Raw genomic sequence first — 22,753 nt, forward strand, 5'->3', positions numbered from 1 at the left:
GTAGATTATACCTATTGTTGTGAAGGTTTTGCTACCAAATGATATTTGACCATGTGTGAATCCAGTCAGCTTGCAGTTGTTTTTGGTACCATCTGCATTGTAAAGTAGAAGCATTAGTATTACGTATTTACTATGTGTTTGTATTACTAACTTGGAGCGATAATCTGAATTGCAGGTCGAACATAATCTACCGTGGTTTGCATTTTGTACAAGTTGCTGAAATGGAACAGATTCACAATTAGGTATTGATATATACACAAAGCGCTCATTGGGGATTTGTTCTTGTGTCACATTGTTGCAGAGAGTGCATGTATGTTTCCACATGTATGAAATCTGGAATATTTCATTTATAGGTATGTTTTTGTTTTCCAGTACTAATAGTAAGTACCTTAGAAATTCTTGTGTATCCTCCTGTGAATTTATAGTAAATTTCACCATTCCAGCACAGTAGTCCAATTGTTGTCTTATTCCATAAACACTATACGTGTTGTCAGGATTGTTTGCTGCATTTCTGTGAAGTACTAACATTTGCAACTACAATGGGTCTGTACTGTGTAAGTAAATGTTCTCAACAATTGGTGGTAATTGAAATAGAATATTCATTGCTACATTTGTGTAGCAACTTACACCAACTATATTTGAGAGTTTAAATGGACCTGGTAGTTCTGTATCTGATTGCTTTTTTTGGAGTTTGTATTCCTTCTTTGAGAAAGTACCTGGTTTACTTTCCCTAATTGATTATTTTTTGCTTGTGGCACTTGATGAAGTATTACTTTCTTTTACACTCTTTGGAGGATTTGCAGTGACATCCTGTTGCTTTTCTGTTTGATTTATTTTTCTTTTATAATGTTTTACTTTTTGTGGAACAGAATATGTGTTTAGACGGGGAGTGTATAGTGAACAAAGTCTATTGTATTCTAAAATGCATGGAATATCAGTGTTTATTCTACTTGCATCAAAGTTGATTAGAAATAGACAGTCAAGTGTACGTTAAGCGTGATAGTGCTACGTAGCTCATGCCTTCTTTAAAGACTGTGTTACCAATGTCTATCATTGCTTTGTCTAGGGTAAGACCTTGTGATTTATGAATGGTGACTGCGTATGCAAGAGTTAGAGAAAATTGTTCTCTGCGTACATACATGTCTTTGAAGAGAAGGAATCGAGCTGTTGAGCATCCTATTCTTTTTACTTCTGAAAGTTTGTCAAAGAGAATATTGACAAACTGAATTTTGTTGTCACGTGGGTATGTTTGAAAGCCAACAACTGTACCCAGTGCTCCATTAACTAGTCCTTGGTCCACGTCAAGGTTACGTTTCAGCATTACTCTGCAATTTAAGGCTAATTTTAATATCTTTTCCAAGCCTGCTGTGTTTGAGATTGATTTTTCTAAACTATTTAGTCTTGTTGTGGCTTGGTCACACATGAGTAGTGTCATTCCATGTACATCTAGTTTGTCTGTGGCGCTAATTTCCATTATTGGTTGCATTTCTTTACTTAACATTATTTCATTGAATTTGAAACAGCTTGCAAGAGTTGGCATTAATGCCATACAATTGACATTTTTGTGGGCTAATTGTTCCATAACATCTGTAGCACATGCATTATCACCATAAAGTGCATGAATGTGCCAGGTTTTCAATATTGTTTCTGCTTCTTTAGAAAGTATACCAACTCTGATACTTTTTAAGATGTTGGCATAAGTGAGAACTGCAGATTGACACATGTTTTCTGTTAATTCTCTGTATTGGAAATGTTGCCAAAGGTTGACATTTCCAATGCTGCCAACAGTTTTACGGCACAGTTTGTGTCCTAATGTTTTAAAAATAGGCTCACCTTTTACTGGTGTCAATTGAGGAAGATCTCCGAAAACAATAATGTGTTTTCCTGCAAAGAGCTCTTCATAGTTTGTTGGGAGTACTTCTTGTAATCTGAGGTGAATCAAAGCCAACATTAGGTTGGACACCATGCTCACTTCAACTATTAGTAGCATTTTCATTTGTTTCAATACTCTGCGTAGTTCCATTGCAGCTTCTGCAGAAAGTTTGTAATAATCTAATTTGTTTTGGTGTTCTACTGGCAGGAGTAGTAATCGGTGTAAAGTGACACCACCTATGTTGTAGGCAGCTAAACCTGTGGGGGCAGTGACAACAGCTGACAGTTTGTTGTTTGTCAATTGTTGAAGGAACTTACTGATGATTTTGATTAGGAATGTTTTGCCAGAACCAGCTTCACCACTGACATACAATAGTACAGGTTTGTAATTTTGACAGGTGCATTCTTTGTTTTCATGTTGTACACCATGTGCAATTTCTTTTGTTACTTCTTGAAAAATGCTACGTTGCTCATTGTTTAGCTTTGATTGTAGTATAGTTAAGTCTTCTTTTTCTTCATACTGACACGTGGTGTTTTCTACTTCTATCATAGCTAATTCCGCCTCATTTGTTATTAGTGGGTCTCCGAGTGGGTCTTGGCTTCCTGTGACAGAAGGTTGACTACTGTCAGGAGTGTCCTTATCTAGTTGGGCCTGGAGTTCTTCTTCGTGTTGCTGTTCATTGTGCAACATCGTTTTGTAATGTGCAAAGTTTACATCAGTTATACTGCTTTTATTTGCTTTGAAAGCGTCTTCATGTGCGTCATGGTTATCTAGTATGTCTTCTTTTCTCCATGATTTAAAGAGCTGTAGCAGGGACATGTAATATACTTCTTTATGGTGAGGAGACTTTAATGAGAATTGATATGATTAATTAAATTTGGTTTGGTGAGTTTTACTAAGCTGCCTTCACAGTTTGTCACTTTTTATTTACGGTTTTGTTCATCAGGTTTTATATTATTTTTGTATGTGTAGTTTTGGGCTATGTGGTATAGACTCATGGGGGCTGATTCATGGAACAAACGTGCACTGAAAATCCATGCGCAAGCAGGCGCAAGGGAGCGCAAGCGTGAGAAACGCAGCGCACGCGTGCGATTCAAGGAAGACGCTGCGCGTGTTTCCCGCTGTCCGTGCGCCCAATCCAGCCATGGCGCACGCAGGCATACACGGCGTGCGCTACGCGCACAGCAAAAGCGCACATAGCGCGGCGCACACAACCAAAGTGGGCGGAACAGTGGGCGTAACACGCGGAATGAGGAACAACGTGTGAAAAAGAAGGCGTAACTGGGGAAGTACTGCAGGGAACTACACGGAACGCCCACATGCACGAGAACAACCCGTATTCATGGATCTGAATACGGGAAACCCGCGCACGGCAAAAGGCGCAATCAGGCGTCAATGCGTCCGCCACACGAAGGCAGGCGGAAGTGTCCCCGCGCACAGTACAAAAGTGCGTGCAAACAACAAACACGTATATACAGCTACGATGAATGCCCCATTTGTCGCAGCACTGATCGTGGGACACCGCAGGAGGAGGAGAATAGCCAGGGCACGCATTTTCGCACCACGGACAAGCCTTTTTCGGATGCCTGACGACCAGGTCTATGGCAGATATAGGTTTCCACCCCACATCATCCTAGACCTGGTCAGGGAGTGGGAAGATGACCTTACATCCCCCACCCTTTGCTCCCAAGCATTGAGCCCCTTGGAGAAGGTGATCAATGTCCTGCATTTTTTGGCCACTGGGTCATTTCAGCGGACTACTGCCATAGTGGAGGGGGGTCTCACAGGCCACGCAGTCACGCTGCCTACACCAGGTACTGGCAATCATGACAGCGCGCCCCTAAGTCTGCAGGCACATATACATGCCCAGAACACCCGCAGAAAGGCAGGCCATTGTCCTGGATTTTTTACGTCCACCTAGGGCCACTGAGCAAATCTACCGAAACCGCAAGCACTGGCATTCCATCAATGTACAGGTGGTATGCGATGCAAAGGGAATCATCACCTGTCTATGCAAACTACCCTGGCTCCACCCATGACAGTTTTATATACAGAATGTCCGCCCTGCGCCGGGCCCTGGAAGCTGGGCAGCATGGCGACACATGGCTCCTAGGTGAGTACAAATGCCCTTGCACATGCATGCAAGTCACACACAGACAAATACCCAAACCCTAATAATCTCAACTATTATCACCGCCCCAAGGGACAGTGCCTACCCTCTGAGCAACCACATGATGACGCCAATCCGGAACCCCACCACACCACCCCAGGTAAGATACAACGCCGCCCATATTGCAACCAGGGCCATAGTGGAGCGCACATTCGGAGTGCTCAAGTCACATTTCCGTTCCCTTGACCGCTCTGGCGGGAAACTACTCTATGCACCACCAGTAGTGTGCAGGATCATTGTGGCAGCATGTGTCCTGCACAATGTTGCAACACGGCAGGGCGTCCCGGTGGACATGCTGGTGCCCCCACATCCCCAACCACAGGCACATGCGCTGCCCAAGGGAGGGGACAGGGCACGTGGCGAGGAAGCCCGGACCCAGCTTGTGGCCACATTTTTCACCTAAACTCCCACCCCTGCGGAATGCACACAGGCCTGGCACATACCAGGTGATGACAAAGAGACAGTCAACTGTCACAACCCTACCACCCTGAGATAGTTGCCATGGAAGTGCCACATCGTCTGCATTCCTAGCTACTTAAACACAAGCTATCCTGTGTGACCAAAAGCCACACATATGACATATGACATGATATGGCCTATACACAAGTATTTCAAGGTGCGATGAGGCAGGGAGGGGGGAACAAGGGAAGACAGACAATGGTACAACTAGGCCAGGTGTCATTCAGATTGTGCAAGTGCAGGGGTAGGGGGAAGAGAAAAGTGCAAGGGGAGGGGGAGGGGGGAGTGCAGTACAGGGGAAGTAGACCAAAAAACAAATACACAGGTCAGCTGGTGGTAACTGCAAAGGTAAGTGCAGACAAGTGCTGGGAAGGGGGGGCTGTAGGGATAGAGAGACAGTACCGCAGTGCAGGGGTTTCCAGGGAGCCAGTGCAAGTGGAGAGTGGCTGGGCCAGGGACCGAGGTCAGTGAGAGTGGCCCAGTTGCAGATCCAGTGCAGTTCCAGTGAAGAATTCCGCAAGGGAGAGGCAGAGAGAAAGCAGAAGCAAAGAGGAAGGTCTTGAGGTGCTTCCCGAACCGGAGATGGTTCCCCTCAAGTTCAAGTGAGGCAGGAAGGCTGTTCCAGAGGGAGGGCCCTGCCACGGAGAGAGATCTACCCCCAGCCAGTTGCTCTGAGAAGCAGATGACCCTGACATGCAAGGTGTGCATCACACACACCTGCAAAACAGGCCATGGCCATCACTGTTATGTCACTCAAACCCTCCCAAACCACAACAAGACATGGCAAGCAATACCCATACACCAACACAGCAACAATAAGGTACACATTGCCATGTCCAAAATGTACAGTTGCATCAGACAATGATGCCTGACCTGGAATCAGATGAAATGACAGACCAACAACTCCCACCCAAAATAAGTAATTTCCAAATGCATTACAAGAGTTGTAGACGTAACATAACAATGAATGCCTGTCATTGCAAAATCAACACTGCAGCTTCTGTGTGCTGTGTCCTTCTCCTGCAACACACTGCTCAGCGCACAGCACAGTGAACAGCCATTGTGTGTGATGCACACCCTGAGCATCACATCTAAGCGACAGACCACATCAAAAAGCAAATTAGGCATGTACAGGATCCATAATTGGTCACAGAACATTTGCTGCAGGGACACAGTGGCCACCAGAAGGCAAACAGTGTACACGTGGATATGCAAGGGTGGGAGTATATGTAGTGCATCAGAGGGCAAGTGTGTGGGTCTGCAAGGACATGCACTCAACATATGCATGTGCACTCAAGTGACTATCAGTGTTCTCTACACATCACATGTGAACATTCACCATGTGTACACTCCAGCATGTCAAACCACAACTATCCCCTCGCACATGAAAGGTAAACACAACACATGAACAGGCATTGATCAGCAGAACACAACATGTACATAGGATACCACCATTGCAATGTCAGAGTTCCCATCACACTGCAGGGCAAGGCAACTATCAACAACAACCCCCCCCTCCCTCACAAATGACCATGAGCCACTGAACAATTGCACCTGGGTCATGGAGCCTTCAACCCTCAATTCCACCTGGCCACAGGATCACCTTTACCCTTCGTCACCATCTCCCACCTTGTGTGTAAAAAGATGCCTGCACCCTCAGAATCCACACTCATTTCCAAAATCACAAAATCCAAGGCATAAAAACATACCCAAACACCCTCCAGTAGATGACTTGACGTAGCAGTACCTCACAAAGGCCAAGTACTACCACAATGATGCAACAACCAAGGTAGCACAGTAAAACAATGTCACAAAAGGATGTGAACCATGTGTGGTACATAACATAGGATGATGCATCATGAACGGATGTGTATTGTCACAGGTCCCGTGTACAGGCCTGGGAGTGTCACGAAACAACCACCCCCACCGTGTCCCGGGTGCCTGAAAGGTCAAACTCACACAGGCCCCTGAGACCCTGGTGGGGAAGGAGGTTCAGAGATATGCAGTCGGGACAGGTGTCGGCACACTGGATAACTGGAATGAGTGGCAGGAGAGGGGAGGAGGAATGACACATGAAAGTAGGGAATGCACGAAAATGTACTACCTGCATGAACACATACACAATCCAAACAAACTTTGACATCATTGTCATGGCCTTCTGTAGTCCAGGCTTAGGAGTGGTACGAACCAACCATCCCCTCTAGGGTTTTCGCACCTGCAAGTTCGGGGCTTACACAGGCATCCGCAACCCCAGCGGGGAAAGAGGGTTAGGGAACGTGGCTTGGATAGGTACGGGAAGCAGGAACACCGGGTAGAGGGTACAGGGTTCAAAATTGCACAGGATTCCGGGTGATTAGGGGGAAAAAAACATACCAAATTGAATCACACATACATCCATGCATTAGTGCACCCCCCTGCAAGCCTATGCAGAGCAGTTTGAAAGAAAAACAACAAGACACTTAGCTCTGGTTTTGAGTGCTGGCCTCCTGCCTGCGCACTCTCAGGTACGGTTACAGGAGCACTGCAATGCTGCAAAGATAGCCACAGTCAACAACCTGTACGTGCCAATGACACAAAAACACATCACCAAACATGCCCCATAGCAACAAACTACTCTACAAACAGACTATCTGGTGTAGATGCTTCGTACCCATATATAACATAACCCCTGTGATGGGTCATACACAGTCAATGCAGTAAGTCAGCCGCCGGTGGGTGCGTGGCAAATGGAACACCAATGTGTCAAAATTCACACAACATGCAATGTTCCCTGGGTAAGCAGACAGACCCATATAGCAAGCCATGACTTCAGAGCAAGTTGCGTACCACCATGACCGAAACAAAGTTGGAAGTGCATGTATCAAAATGTACATGGAAATGAAATGCACTGCACCCGAGTATGTCCCTTGCTGTATGTCCCTGTGAGCTGCCCCTTTCCATGTCTCGGAAGGCTACATGGTTGATACAAGTGCCTCAATTGACCTTGGTGTACCGGAGGGTATGTGCCACTGCCCCTGCAGGTGTCCCAGACAACCTTACAATCAACAGCACCAGTCCACCAACACATCTGAGCTGCATTGTGTGCTTCAACACCAATATTCGTCCAAGCTCACCCTCAGTGCTGTGACTAAGCCTGCATGTGCAACTCGCCTGGTGCAAGCTTTGCTGTGTTGTGGCCCCCCTGTGCTGCTCACCTTGCCTGGAGTTCCGTGGAACACGTCAGCAGTTCTGGGATGTAGGTCTGCAATCCCTGTGCCTCTGCTTGTGCACACATGTGCATGTGGGCACCAACAAAAGTGTCCAGAATTCAGACGTCCAATGGGCCATGTCTGCTGGCAAAGGTGCTCTGGAGGCTCATCCCCCTGCTGAAAGGGCATGAAACACATGATTAATGCTTCAAAGTCATCTGTGTGTGTCTCTTCAGGCATCCCATTACTTGACCATGTCAGAGAGTCACATCATAAATCACACCATCAGTCTGTCTTTCACATCCAAAGTGTGGAACACTATCTACAGCATGAATTGCAACAAGCACGTGTACAGTAAAGATAAGAAACATACTACACAATGCATAGCAATGAATGTACACATTCATCATGAAACACCCCATCTAGCAAAAGCTAAACAGTGGACAATAACACCAAAATCATCCCCACTAGGGGTGTAAACACAAGTCACAGAGCACCAGACATGCCACAGATATGACAGTCCAAAGCCCTTGTTTAAATGTTTGTGACACCAAACCATCCTTGCGATCCCATGGATAAGGGAGGCAGGAGTGGCATATGTGAGTCAAGGACCCCAAGCAGCAAACACATACACAAGACAAGCCTGAGGGGCCCAGCTGGAACAGACAGTGGATGCCTTCAAAAGCCACAAAGCACCGCACCGTCACATGAAAGCACAATAGACAAGCAATTTTAAACTATATTAACTATTAACTAATTACACTAACTATGGAAAACCTACATTACCTAATTAAACTAACTATCAAACAGAAACTTAACTAACTAAACTAAAAGAAAAATCAAAAATGGCCACATATGACCCGGGGGGGAGGGGAGGCACCCAGGAGGGGGGAGGTACAGGGTGCTGCTCATCATCCACATGCGATGATGTGACAATTTAAGTGCCTGGTCTCCCTTTTCTCCCCCTTCTGTCGAACTCTCCTCACCTGAACCGCCGGAATCGCTGTCGGGGTCCTGCAGACGCCATCGGAGTAGATAATCCTTCTCCTTTTTCCGATGAGCTTGCTTGTCACAGAGGGAGGCCACCATGACCGCTGAAGAGAACAGCTCTCCGAGGACCTCCCTTCCGGAACCAAGCCGAAATAGGGGAAAAAACCCCGAATTGGGAAAAACCCTTGGACTCCTCTGGTCTGTAGCCCGGAAGGCGTTGTTCCAACAGAATGTAGACTTTCAGATGGGTAGGAGGTAGATGGTAGACTGGATCCGTATGCGTAACTGAAGGCAACACTGCAGCGGAACAGGGGAGTCCTGTCGTGGGAGCCAGAACACCCACCAGACAAGGCCGCAAGCGGGGCAAGGACCGGAGGAGAGGTAAGCAAAGGAGAAAGGCGCCAGGCAAGTAGCGGAGAGAGAAAAGAAAAGCGCAGGGAAAGGGGCGGCGCCTATCTGCGGGGACGGGGCCGCAAGAGAAGAGAAACAGAAACCGCCGAGGCGCGGCGGCAGCAGAGAAAACTGGAGGGGAGAGAAAGCAAGAAGAACACTCGCTGGAGGGCGCGAGTGACTGAAGCCTGGACAGAGCGAGGCAGGAGCGAAGAAACCCGGAAGAGCGAGAGCTTCCAAAGGATAGTTGCAACGCAGGGACCACTGGGCCGGGAGATTAGATATACTCCCAGCGGCCCCGCGCTACAAGGAGGAAAAAGTAATGGACACAAAGGAGGGACTAGTACCTCCCGTACCTACTTCCCAAAACCCAGCGCGGAAGAAACCGCCAGTCGGAACGCCTGCGGGTGACAGTATGCCCCCTTCCAGTCCGCACCACCCCAGGTTTCCCCGGGTGCAGGCGGTGGAACCTGGCGAGCAAGCGAGGAGCATGCACCTGGGAAGCAGGTATCCTCCGATAACCCTTCCAGAACAAAAGGTATTCCAACCTCCCTCGGTAGAACCTAGAGTCTCTAATGTTGGAGACCTCAAATTCTGCTTGATTGGGTGTCTGTGAGGGAGTGTGTCTGGGCACTGGTCTGTGATGAGAATCCGAATAGAAAGGTTTAAGGAGAGACGAATGAAATACAGGGTGAATGAAATTCAGAGAAGGAGGCAGCCGTAGACGGTAAGCCACAGGATTGATCTTGAGAAGAATGGGAAAGGGACCCAGAAAGCGAGGGGAGAGTTTAGAGGGCCTTGTCCATCTGGGTAAAAACCGAGTGGACAACCACACCTTGTCGCCTGGCTTCCAATCTGGACATTCTTTGCAGTGTTTATCTGCTCCGATCTTCGATCGTCTCCTGCTGTTCTCTAAACTCTGCAATGCCGTGGCATGGGCATCCTTGATCTGATCCAATACCTCTTCGGCCGCTGGGGAGTTGGTGAAACTGGGAACCTCAGGAAGAATGGACTTAGAGTGGACCCCATAAGTACAAAAGAATGGCGAGAGACCAATAGCAGCGTGCCTGGTATTGTTATACGAGAATTCTGCAGTAGGCAGTAGAGAAACCCAATTGTCTTGATGCTGAGTGACGTAACATCTCAGATATAGTTCGAGAGTAGCGTTCAGACGTTCCGTCATCCCGTTGGATTGGGGATGGAATCCCGAAGAGAGTGCTCTCTCAATCCCCAATCGGTTACATAGGGCTGTCCAGAATCTCGAGGTGTACTGACTACCCCGATCAGAGATGATCTTGTCAGGTAAACCGTGAAGTCTGAAGATGTCTCGTGCAAACACCTCAGCCATCCTGGTGGCTGTAGGAACACCAGAAGGAGGAGAGAAATGTGCCATCCTGGAGAACGCATCCACAGTGACCATGATGCAGGTACAGGATTCGGATACCAGTAGGTCTACAATCAAATCCGTAGAAACCAACCCCCAGGGGCGAGTAGGCATCTCAACTTGGGTGAGTAACCCCAACGGTTTCCCTGTAGGATATTTAGACCGAGCACAAATAGGACAGGTCTTCACAAAGTCCAGGGTATCTCTTCTCACGGTAGGCCAGGAAAAATTCCTCGAGATGAGCTCCAGGGTGTTGATTCCCCCGCGGTGACCTGCAAGGCGAGAAGTGTGACACCAATCCAGAATCTTCTTCCGCAGCATGCCTTCCGGAACATACAGTCGTTTCTTGAAGAACAGCCAGCCGTCCTTCTCCTGGTAAGGAGAGTCGGAGTGTAGCGGTAATTGGGAAGTTCCTGAACCACAGCGGCTTTAACCTCTTGTAGGAAAGAGCTAACAAGGGCCAATATACGGTTGCGATGAAACATGGGTTCAGCGGATAATGAAGCCCTTTCCTTGCTGGAGTCCTTGCGGGATAGGGAGTCTGCCAGACGGTTTAGTGACCCAGGAATGTAAGAAATCTGGTAATCATATTGCGAGAAAAGATAGGCCCAACGTGCTTGCCTGGAATTAGAACACTCCATTTCCTGGATGGCTTTCAGGTTCTTGTGGTCAGTCCTGATAAGGAAGGGATGTCGGGCCCCCATGAGCAGATGGCGCCATTCGTCGCAAGCCAATTTCATTGCCAACAGCTCCTTTTCTAGGACAGAATAATTCAATTGACTGGGTGAGAGTGTCTTGGATAAGTAAGCTACCGGATGTTCCACTCCACCGACAGCCTGAAGTAGTACCGCTCCGATGGAAATTGCAGAGGCATCGGTCTCCAGGATGAAGGGCTGAGTTTGGTCCAGCTGTCGGAGAATCGGAGCTGAGCAGAAGAGATGTTTGAGCAACTTGAAACTGTTCTCGGTATCCTTTGACCAGCGGAACAGAGAGGCATCCTTCTTGAGTAGGCGAGTGATGGGGTACACCACTTCCGAGAAGTTGGGGATGAACCTTCGGTATCAGTTGGAGAGTCCCAGGAACCTCTGCACCTCTCGGACAGAAGTGGGGGCGGGCCATTCGAGAATGGCCTGAACCTTCCTTTGATCCATATCTATTCCTTCTTCTGATAACTTGTAACCCAGATACTGCACAGAAGGTACCGCAAATTTGCACTTCTCGGCTTTAACCAATAGCTCGTTCTTCTGTAGACGTTCAAGAACTTGAGTGACATGAACGATGTGTTCCTGTAAGTTTGAGGAGTAGACCAAGATATCATCCAAATAGATGATGACAGAAGTGGAAAGCATGTCGGAAAACATTCTGTCCATAAATCTTTGGAACGCTGCAGGAGCGTTAACCAGTCCAAATGGCATCACCTTATACTCGTACAGGCCGAATGGAGTGCGGAATGCTGTCTTCCATTCGTCACTCTTGGAGATTCTGAGCAGATGGTATGCGTTTCTGAGGTCGAGTTTGGTAAAAATTCTGGCTCCTTGTACAGCTTCGATGATATCGGAGATCAATGGCATGGGATAACGATCTCAGATAGTCACCTTATTTAGACCTCTGTAGTCTATACAGGGTCTAAGTTCAGTGGAATCCCTTTTCTTGATGAAAAATAAGGGAGCACCTGCAGGGGATTTCGAAGGCTGAATCAGCCCATTCGTCATATTTGTGTCCAAATAGTTACGTAACACAAGCTTCTCCGTAAGTGTTAAAGAGAACATTCTGCCGAAGGGAACTAGTGCATTGGGTACCAGATCTATGGTACAGTCCTCGGGCCGGTGGGGTGGCAGTTTGGAGTGAAGGCTTTCTTGGAATACTTCGGAGTATTTCAAACAAAAATTGGGTAGTGCAAAAACCCCCACACAGTTGGAGGTGTGAGCCGTAATAGATTGAAGGCCCTTCTGACTCTTCGGTGGAAGACAGTGTTCGGTGCAGTATGCAGAACAGAAACTCAGCTGGTTATGTGTCCAATCGATTTGGGGATTGTGTCTGCGAAGCCATGTGATCCCCAAAATAATTGGAAAATGTGCAGCCCGGATGATGTCGAACCTTATCACTTCCGAGTGCTGAAACACTGTTAAGGATAGCTCTTCAGTGGTATGGGTGATGAGTCCGGATGATAGTGGAGAGCCGTCAACTCCTTCTATCTTCTGACCTTCCTTCCGGGGTATCCTGCGTAGACCGACCTTATCGGCCCATAGGGTATCAACGAAGTTTCCTGCTGCTCCGCAGTCCAATAATGCGAGAGTCTCCACCTTCTCGCCTTCTATCATGATGATAGCTGAAACTACCAAGAGTCTGGAATCTTCCTTGGAGTTAGAAGAAGAAACAGTTAGAGAAACATAGGGATGAGTAGACAGAACTGGAAACCCCCGGACACTAGTCCCTATTGATGCCGAGGGTGATCGTTTCCCTGCCTCTTGTTAGGCAGTTCTGTGCAGTCTTTTAGAAGGTGTTGATCCTACCCACAGTAAGCGCAAAGTCCTTTTTCTCTTCTTCGCCGTCTTTCGGCAGCAGTCAGAGGAGCTCTTGTGAAGCCAATCTGCATCGGTTCCTCTGAAGCGGCAGCGGGAGAACGACTAGGGGGAGAGTATGTCCGAGAATCCGGGAGGAATCCTGAGCCTCGTTGTTTGCGTCTTTCCATCTTCCTTTCCTGTAGGCGATACTCGATATGTAGTGCAGCAGTTAGCAGGTCCGAGAAAGTAGGTGAGCGAGTAGATCTGGCTAACTCATCCTTAATCTCCTCTTTTAGACCCCTCCTGAAAATGGCATACTGTGCCGGTTCTGGCCAGCCTGCGCCAGAGGCTACTGTTTTGAAAGCAGAGATATACGACAGGACATCCAAAGAACCTTGCTTTACATCCAACAACTCTTCAGAAGCAGTAAATGACAACTCTGGGCGTTCGAAATCTGTCTCAGAGAATTTTGGAACGCTGCGTAATCTTGGAGAATGGCATTGTTGCTTGTGACTAGGGGAGTGGCCCAGGTCAGAGCGTTGCCTGTCATGTTCGAGATTAGGAAGCTGACCTTCGCTTGGTCTGTAGAGAAAGTGCGGGGTCGGAAAGTAAAGTAGACGGTACACGCCTCTAGGAATTCCTTCACTTTCTTGGGGGCACCATCAAATTTTCCCGAGGATAGTGTTGTAGGCGGTAGTTCTGGAGGAGGAGGTTCCCGGGCGGATACCATTTGTCTAAGGAGGGCGTTCTCAGCTTTGACTCCCTGAAGTTCCTGAGACATAGCTTGAATTGCCTTCTAAAGTTCTTGCACTTGCCCTTCGGCTGACATGGTGTCTTTCTTAGGCGTTGCAGTCTGTGACAGTTTAAGTGCCTGGTCTCCCTTTTCTCCCCCTTCTGTCGAACTCTCCTCACCTGAACCGCCGGAATCGCTGTCGGGGTCCTGCAGATGCCGTCGGAGTAGATAATCCTTCTCCTTTTTCCGATGAGCTTGCTTGTCACGGAGGGAGGCCACCGTGACCGCTGAAGAGAACAGCTGTCCGAGGACCTCCCTTCCGGAACCAAGCCGAAATAAGGGAAAAAACCCAGAATGGGGAAAAACCCTTGCACTCCTCTGGTCTGTAGCCCGGAAGGCGTAGTTCCAGCAGAAAGTAGACTTTCAGATGGGTAGGAGGTAGATAGTAGACTGGATCCGTATGCGTAACTGAAGGCAACACTGCAGCTGAACAGGGGAGTCCTGTCTTAGGAGCCGGAACACCCACCAGACAAGGCCGCAAGCTGGGCAAGGACCGGAGGAGAGGTAAGCAAAGGAGAAAGGCACCAGGCAAGTAGCGGAGAGAGAAAAGAAAAGCGCAGGGAAAGGGGCGGCGCCTATCCGCGGGGACGGGGCCGCAAGAGAAGAGAAACAGAAACCGCCGAGGCGCGCGGCAGCAGAGAAAACTGGAGGGGAGAGAAAGCAAGAAGAACACTCGCTGGAGGGCGCGAGTGACTGAAGCCTGGACAGAGCGAGGCAGGAGCAAAGAAACCCGGAAGAGCGAGAGCTTCCAAAGGATAGTTGCAACGCAGGGACCGCTGGGCCGGGAGAGTAGATATACTCCCAGCGGCCCCGCGCTACAAGGAGGAAAAAGTAACGGACACAAAGGAGGGACTAGTACCTCCCATACCTACGTCCCAAAACCCAGTGCGGAAGAAACCGCCAGTCGGAACGCCTGCGGTTGACAGATGATGCTGAGCCAAAAAAAAAACCTCCATGGGCTCAACGCCTGCACAGCCCGACCTATGTGGGAGATAGATGGTCGTCCGAGTCTGGCTCATCCTGGAAAGGAGGACGTGGCACAGTAGCCTGGCCACGCCTAGCCGCAGCTTGCCCCTCGTCGGCAGCAAGTCTGCCGGACGGGTGAGCCTGGTTCTGTGTGGCGATGTGACGTAGGTCTGCATGCAGAACCTCACGTGATACACATGCTTCCTCTTGCAAGGTAGCACGTGTAACACGGAGTTCCTCTGCAAGGCCTGGCTGGACAACCCCTGCACCTCCCGGCAAGCCTGTAGCTCAGCCGAGATGGTACGCTCAAGCTGTGCAAACCTCTCCTCTGCCTGCTGCCTCTGGGACATCATAAGGACACCCAGAGTGGATCTGAGGGAAGCATACTCCTCCCTCAGGGCATCCATGTGCGCCTCTGCGTGAGCAGCAATTGCTTGATGCAGAGACGACATTTCAGCCTGGCGTGCCCTGTCTGAGGCCGCCATGGCCAGCCTGAGCGAGCGGGCCGTGGACCGTGCCGCCTGCTGCTGGAGAAGCACCTGCCTAGCAGGGGGGAGCACAGATCGGGCCACACGCTCCATGCTCTCAGCGATGTTCTCCATTGCTGCCCCCTGACGTTCTGAATTGGCAGTCATGTCTTGCTCCCACTCAGTATACTGTGGTTGCACGCAGCGACCGCGTTGCCGGGCTTGACCCCTGCGGGACCCAAGGACCGGGGGTCCTCGCTATGTTGAGACCGCCCGCGGCTGCACGACTACATGCCCCAGTCGACGTGATGTCCCAGGCACATCAGTGATAGTGTGGAGGGTGACCCTGCGTCCCGATCCACCATGGGCGGAGGAACCAAGACTGTCTGATCCCTCAGTGCAGGTGTCACAGACAGAGGAGTGTCCACATCAGAATCACTCACCCCTGACACATGGACTTGATGCTCATCCAACTCAACATGGACGTCAGAGTCGTCATCAAGGCTGGACTCATAGGCAGCCAGAGACAAGATGGACTGTAGCACTTGGGGGTTTTCGTGGCCTACCACCCCACGACCCCCACTAGTGCCGGGTTGATGTAGCGGTACCAACCCTGTGTCTGGCATGACAACACCATCCTCCGCCTCCATTGCGTCATCACCTGAAAAATAGAGAGAAAAAAGGTCACTACACATGTCAGAAGCACACAACACACACACACACACCGACAGCAAACGCATCAGGCAGACATGTGACACACAACATATAACCTGCCATGCATGCTGGGTCAACTTTGAATTGCTTCTGTGATCAGACCTGTTGAAAGGTGGCAGTTTCCATGGAAGTGGGTCTATGCAGTGCAGAAAATGTGTACGCCACTCACTACCTACATGTACAAGGACTCCATGGTGTGTGCCAGGAAATGTGAAGGCAGTGCAATGTCAAAATCAGACATCACATGCATTGTGCATACAATGTGTACCATATCTAGAAGCCAAGCACCCCTCCACCCCAGTACCAAAGCAGGGATGCCTAGCATGGTATCAAAAGGCTGACCATACACCTGTGTATTGACAGGCAGTGTTGACTGGCATCAACAGCTGAATGTGATTCAAGTGACACCACTGCAAATGATGCTGGGACAGTAACCAGGACACATGATGAAAACTCTGGATTCCGCACATGTGTGAAGAAGACACAACAACAGTTGGACAGAGTCATTGGCCATTGAACAGGCTGAGGCCTGTGAGCCACACAGATTGTCAGACCCTAAACATGTGTGCAATGCAGAACTGAGCCACAGTTGACATGGGAAGGCTGATGAGATGGCAGGCAATGTATGTAATCAAGGACTTGTATTACAGTGATCATCCAGTCAAGGACACATAGGGGCATGCGTGCAATGCACATGGAGCATGAATGGGCACTCATGTCCCTGTGGGAAATCTGACCTATGCACAGGACAAGTGAGATACCCTGCATCAAGTACTAAGGCTTTACCACACGGCATATGTTTGGCAGATTCTACGCTGGAAGTGAGCATCTACACAGGACGCATGAACAAGAAAGTACACATTGGCAAGATTGAAGAACACCAGTGCAAAGGTGGAACTGGGGTGCAGAGTGGCGGAGGAGGGGCAAGGGAGCATGCCTACATGGAGTCCCCGCATGCAGGCAGAGGAGACATTCATGACGGAAGCATTGCATTACTGACACATCAGAACCATGTACACGTCACATGTAGCGGCAATCATGCACAACACATCCCACAAGTCCTCAACAAACACGCATCAACACTCACTGGACTGGGCATCAAAGTCCAGCATCTCTCCCACTCCTTCGACCAATTCAGGTGGTATGAACTCCGCAACGAGTGCCTCATGCAGAGTGAGCTCTTCCTCCTCTGGTGCAGGCCCACTGCCAGTCACCAGAGTCAAGTTGTAATTAGAGGCACGTTTAGCCTTAGTGCTGCGTTTGATGTCATTCCAACGCTTTTTGCACTCTTGCGCCATGCGCACCTCATGGCTGAATGAACTGACATGTTCCGCAACATGCTTCCAGTGGGTGTCACGTTGGGCAGCCGTAGTCTGACTATTGGCACCCACTAGCATGTCACGGCTGTGGCCCCGCACGTAGTCCACGAGGAAGTCCAGTTCCTGCTTACAGAAAGGCTTCTTCCTCGACGTGCAGGAGGTCGTGGCTGTGTGTGGGGTCCCAGCCTGTGCTGCAGGTGCAACCTTCCTCCTCTTGGACTGTGGCGCAGACCCTGGCTGGCTAATGCCGCCCTGACCAGTATGGCCAGTGGGTTCGGTGGATTGAGCCAAGGGAGTGGCAGGTGGAGGGATGACCAAAGGCCTGACTTGTGTCAGTGGCAGCTGGGTGCCCACTAATGGACCCTGCGCAGCAACATCAGCTGTGGCAGGGTCATTGACCGCAACGGTCCTGGTTGGCAGACTCACAACCGGGGTGCTGTTGGGTGCATCTGCCCCTGCACTTGCCAACACCCGGCTGTTCAGGGCAGAAGATGACATGACTGCCCCAGGGACACGTGTCTTGGTCTGAGCAGCCCGGCATGCCCCTATGGTTTCCCCCCTGGCCGGTTGGAAATCTACCAAGGGCTCTTCAAGTGCCAACGCAGCCTGCGCTGGCAGACCCCGAGCCTGGGTGGCGGTGTCCACAGCTGCACCTGCAGCTACCACTACCCTTGGGCCCGTGGCAGTCGATGGAATGGACTGCCGGGTCACACGGGCGCCAGTGCCAGATGCAGAAGCTGCATCCCCCGGAACCACTGGGGGTGGTAGCATGACTGCACCGACACATGGCACAACATTGTGCTCAAGTGGCGCACCCCTGTCTCTTCCCCCTCTGTGGCCACCCTGGACACCCTGGAGAAACCCCTACTCCCTGGTCACCATGGCCACGTCCCTGACCACGCCCGCCACGAGGAGGACACCCAGCTGAGGCGCCCCTCACCTTTGGTGTCCTCCTAACCATGGCACATATGTAGTAGTGCCGGCACAGATGGAGTTGTGCCAATGGGAGGTGTACACCACAATTGACCTGGACAATTGGGGTGAAGGGGGTGGGAAGCAAGATGTTAACAGCCCCCCTGCACCTGCAAGGCTGTATGTGACCCCTGTGATGTAGTGACGGGTCACGCAACGCTCAGGCACCCCAAAACTGCAGTAAAACCGTGCACGCAACCCTGCAGCCTACGTGCGTGGATTCAACCTCCCATAGTACGCGGTGGCACCCAGTAACACGAATAACACGTACGCGTGGGACACGCAGGCTACTATGACATCGAAAATGGGTGCGATACACAGGGGCACCCGCAGTGGGAAAAAGAGCGTGTGCGACTCACCGTCTGACTAGCGCGATGCAGAAAAACACGCGTAGCCAATACCCCCGCCAAAAGAAGAGATACGTCCTTGATAGCTGTGAAGTTGTGATGGCGCGCGAAACAACAGGAAGCAGCAACACACGTCGGTCTCCACGAAAGGCACGTACAGCGAACTGCTGGGCCCGCTAACCTTTAACCTGTGCTGAGGTTAACGCAAGCGCGCGTCACGTCACTTATGCGCATGGGCCCTATCCTCGTATTACACGCGGACGTGCAGTTTTCCAAGCGCGCTGAAATGCCCATGCACGCCTGTGCGCGTCACGTCACAGGGGTGCTTGCGCTTGAGGGGCCTTCTGTCCAATGAGATGGCGTATGCGTGCAGACGCGCTTACGCGCTAAGGGCCTTTCCTCGAATTACACGCTGACGTGCTGAATTTTCACGTGCCAAATCACTCCGTATCAAGCTGGCCATGCGTAAGCACACGGAAGAAAACGCTCCTGCCCAGAAGGCCGAACTACTGCCCCCCAGAGCCCCGAGCACGCTCCCACCTGCCATCTGCTGCTGCCTGACTGCCTGCTACCCACCTGCCCTGCCATTTGCTGCCTGCACATCAGCCAGGGGTGCTGTTGCTGTGACCACCCCTGCTTGAACCGAAGACTCCCGACTGGGATTCCATCGCTCCACAGCCCAGCCCCAGGACCCAGTTGCCCACCCACTCCTGCCTCTGGGGTTGTCATGTCGGGCACTGCAACATCTGGCACCACTGACAACCCCCGGCCAGAGAGGCAGAGGGGCACCAGCTTCAGTGCCACCGAAGTTGGTGTCCTGGTGGAGCAACTCCTGGGGCAGTATGATGCCCTCTTCGGAAGTTCCCGCGCTGACAAGGAAGGACGGACTCGGATCTGGATTGACATCGTGACTGCCATCAACGCGGAGGGGGTGGCAGTCTGCGACTTCCAACATGTCAAGAAGCGCTGGGAGGACTTCAGGTCCAGGACCCTGAACAAGGCCCGGCGCCTCTTGAAGGCAGCGGATTCCAAGGGGCGCCGGGGTCACTTGTCAGAAGAGCAGATGAGGGTCCTGGAACGCATATCCCCAGTGCTCCAAGTCCAGGTCCTTGAGAGGCAGACCCGTCTGGAGTCGAGCGGTAAGTGTACATGCATCCTGATTGTGAGCTGTGCATGTGGTGATGTTTCAGTAGTGTGCAGGTTGCACATCTGTTTGTATGGGGTCGAGTATGGGTGGGGGTGTACAGGGCTGTGGGGCTAACACATGCGAGGGCTGTAATGTGTGAGACATGGATGGTGCTTGTGTGTGTAGGCTTGCATGCCAAATGCAGTTGTGTGGGCACACATGTTTGGATGAATGTGTATGTAAGTAGACATGTCCGTGATGTCACGCATGTATGTTATTTTCAGCTGCATGTATCAGCACTGAGTACATGTGCATTTGTGTGTATTTGACAAGGGTGCAACAGTGATGCAACATGGATGCATGTGGAAGCCTGATTGGCAGATGTGACATGGATGCCCATCTGAACACTGCGACACTTGGCAGAGGTGTACACATGCATGCAAGTGTGGTGGTGTGTGTACATGTGTGGTGCACTTCCTGTGTTGCATGTGATGTCTGGCTCAGCTTTGCCTGCTCATGCTGTTGTATGTGTATGGATGGTGCTGGCAGTTGCGATATGGCTGTGGTATGGCTCATGTGTGCGAGTTGAAATGACATGTGTGTTGGGGATTGTGATGGCATGTCTGAGGTTTGCCAATGCCACTCATGTACAACTGCCATGTGTGTATGTGTCCATTGTACAGTGCCCTGATTCCTGTGTTTTATTTCTCCCTTTCTGCAGCGTCAACTGATGAAGAGGGCGGAGAAGGTGCTGTGGAGCACAGCGGTGGGGATCCCACCGCCATCCGGAGACGCAAGGCCCGGCTCCCCTCCCATGTTGTCATCTCGTCGGGGAGTGAGGAGTCCGGTGCCGCGTCCCAGGACGCAGCTGCCGGGGGGAGGTCCAAGAGGCGGAGGTTGGAGTTGGACTCCTCGGCAGCAGAAGGGGCAGCTGGGACCCGACAGGGCCCAACGGAGGAAGATGGCACGGAGTCATCCAGGTTGGCGGGGGGTTTGGTGGAGGAGGAGGCCGTGCAAGCACCAGAGACGGGGTCTGGAGGTGGGGATCCCACTGGTGCTAGTTGTGCAGTGCAGGACCAGGGACAGGAGGCAGCACAGGCCGCCGCGGAGGTGCCTGTGTGCAATCCTGTCCCTGATCCTGTCCCTGCATCATCTTGCACCAGCAGGGATGCCTACGTCCAGACCCGTTTTCAGGCTGGGGATGAGCAAACGACAACTGGCCTTCCTCTGCCTGCGGACGTGGCTATCCGGGTCCGGGTTGAGCCTGTCCTGACTGGTGTGGCATTGCGTCAACGGGTCATGCGAGGTGACCTGCAGTCTTTTCATGAGGAGACTGCACGTCATCTCGAATGGCTCGTTGACCACGTGAGCCTGCTGGGACAGGTCACCCAGGCCGGATTCCTCCGTTTGATGGGGCTTGCTACGACCCCCTCCTTAACTGAACCCCCTATGCGCCAGTCGTCCTCCGTGCCATCTTCCCACCCATCAGTCACCTGGGTGCCCTGTGGAGCTGCCTCTGACGGTGCGGCCAGGCTGGTGGAGGAGGCATACCTGCCACATTCTGGAGTCGGACGTCCAGCAGGGGTGGCCACATCAACAACTGCACCCCAGCCGGCGGAGGATGTGCAGGCAGCAGGAGGCAGTGCACGGGCAGAGGCACAGCAGCAGCAGCAACGTGGTGGGAGCCATGAAGGCTCGGGCCTTCAACATCGGAGGGGCAGGCATTGGCCGGAGGGCAGGGGGACCCAGGACAGAGAGTGTCTTCCGTGTGGCAGCGGTTGGGCCACGCCATAGATGCGGAGCGGCAGCGGGCGGAAGAGGCACAGCTCACAATGGTCAGGGCGGAGAACTCCATGCGGAGGGCCCTGAGGTGGGCCGAGTGCCTCGAGGCCATCTGCAGAGGGTTGGAGGTGGACACGTCGACGGCCCTGCGGACCCTCAGGGCCATGGAGGAGGACCGCCTCCGGGACATTGAGCAGGAGTTCGATGATGCCCTGGCCCGGGACATCCAAAAGTGAGCCGTCAGACTAGCCCGCTGCCCTTGTACATAGTTATGTAGGTAGTGTTAGGTTTCCTTTGTTTTTTTATTTATTTTGGACCTTTTGGACATTGGCCACATTTTTGAATATAGTTTATTTTATTAGTTAGTGTTGTTAGATAGGTTTCATTTCTTTTGTTGGGATAATGGACCCTGGCTTGTTCGTCTGTACATAGTTCACTGTTGGATTTTATTTTTCTTTCACAATTTACCCATGGAGCAATGGCTTTCAATTATTATTTCCCATTGGATTTTCTTTTGTGGACAGTGACTTTGGACACCATTACTTTGGATTATGATTTTTGGTTTTGCTTTTTTTCACGGACATGCTTCTTTTCATTTTTGTACATTCCCATTTCTGTTTCTTTATTTTTGAATCTATTTATGTTTCCTTTAATACATATTTTTTTATCGAACTTCAATGTGTAGTATCATCTCATTGGTTTCATGCATATCATGATATGGGTTTTGAGATTCACTGACACCCATTGGGTGTATGTGAGGGACATGTGTTTGTTTCGAAACTTGCAATTGGTGTTCTGTCATGTAATTGCCATTTCTGAGTGGGTGGATGCAATACTTGGGTGGGTGTTTTGCATTTGGAGGCTGACCATAGGGACCAGGGATCTAGATTGTGATGACATGTTGGCTGGGGAACATGAGTTGGGGCCTGCTGGCAGGTGCCCCACAGTCCTGGGAGGTGGGGGTGGTGGGAGACATGGGTGGGGGCCTGGTGGAGGGTGCCCCTGCACTGCTGGGGGGAGGGGTGGTGGGAGACATGGGTGGGGGCCTGGTGGAGGCTGCCCCTGCACTGCTGGGGGGTGGGGGTGGTGGGGACATGAGTTGGACATGGGTGGGGGCCTGGTGGAGGGTGCCCCTGCACTGCTGGGGGGTGGGGGTGGTGGGAGACATGGGTAGGGGCCTGGTGGAGGGTGCCCCTGCACTGCTGGGGGGTGGGGGTGGTGGGAGACATGGGTGGGGGCCTGGTGGAGGGTGCCCCTGCACTGCTGGGGGGTGGGGGTGGTGGGAGACATGGGTGGGGGCCTGGTGGAG

This window comes from Ambystoma mexicanum, chromosome 2q (genome assembly GCF_040938575.1).
Source record: "Ambystoma mexicanum isolate Mex_15411 chromosome 2q, UKY_AmexF1_1, whole genome shotgun sequence".
Lineage (NCBI taxonomy): Eukaryota > Metazoa > Chordata > Amphibia > Caudata > Ambystomatidae > Ambystoma > Ambystoma mexicanum.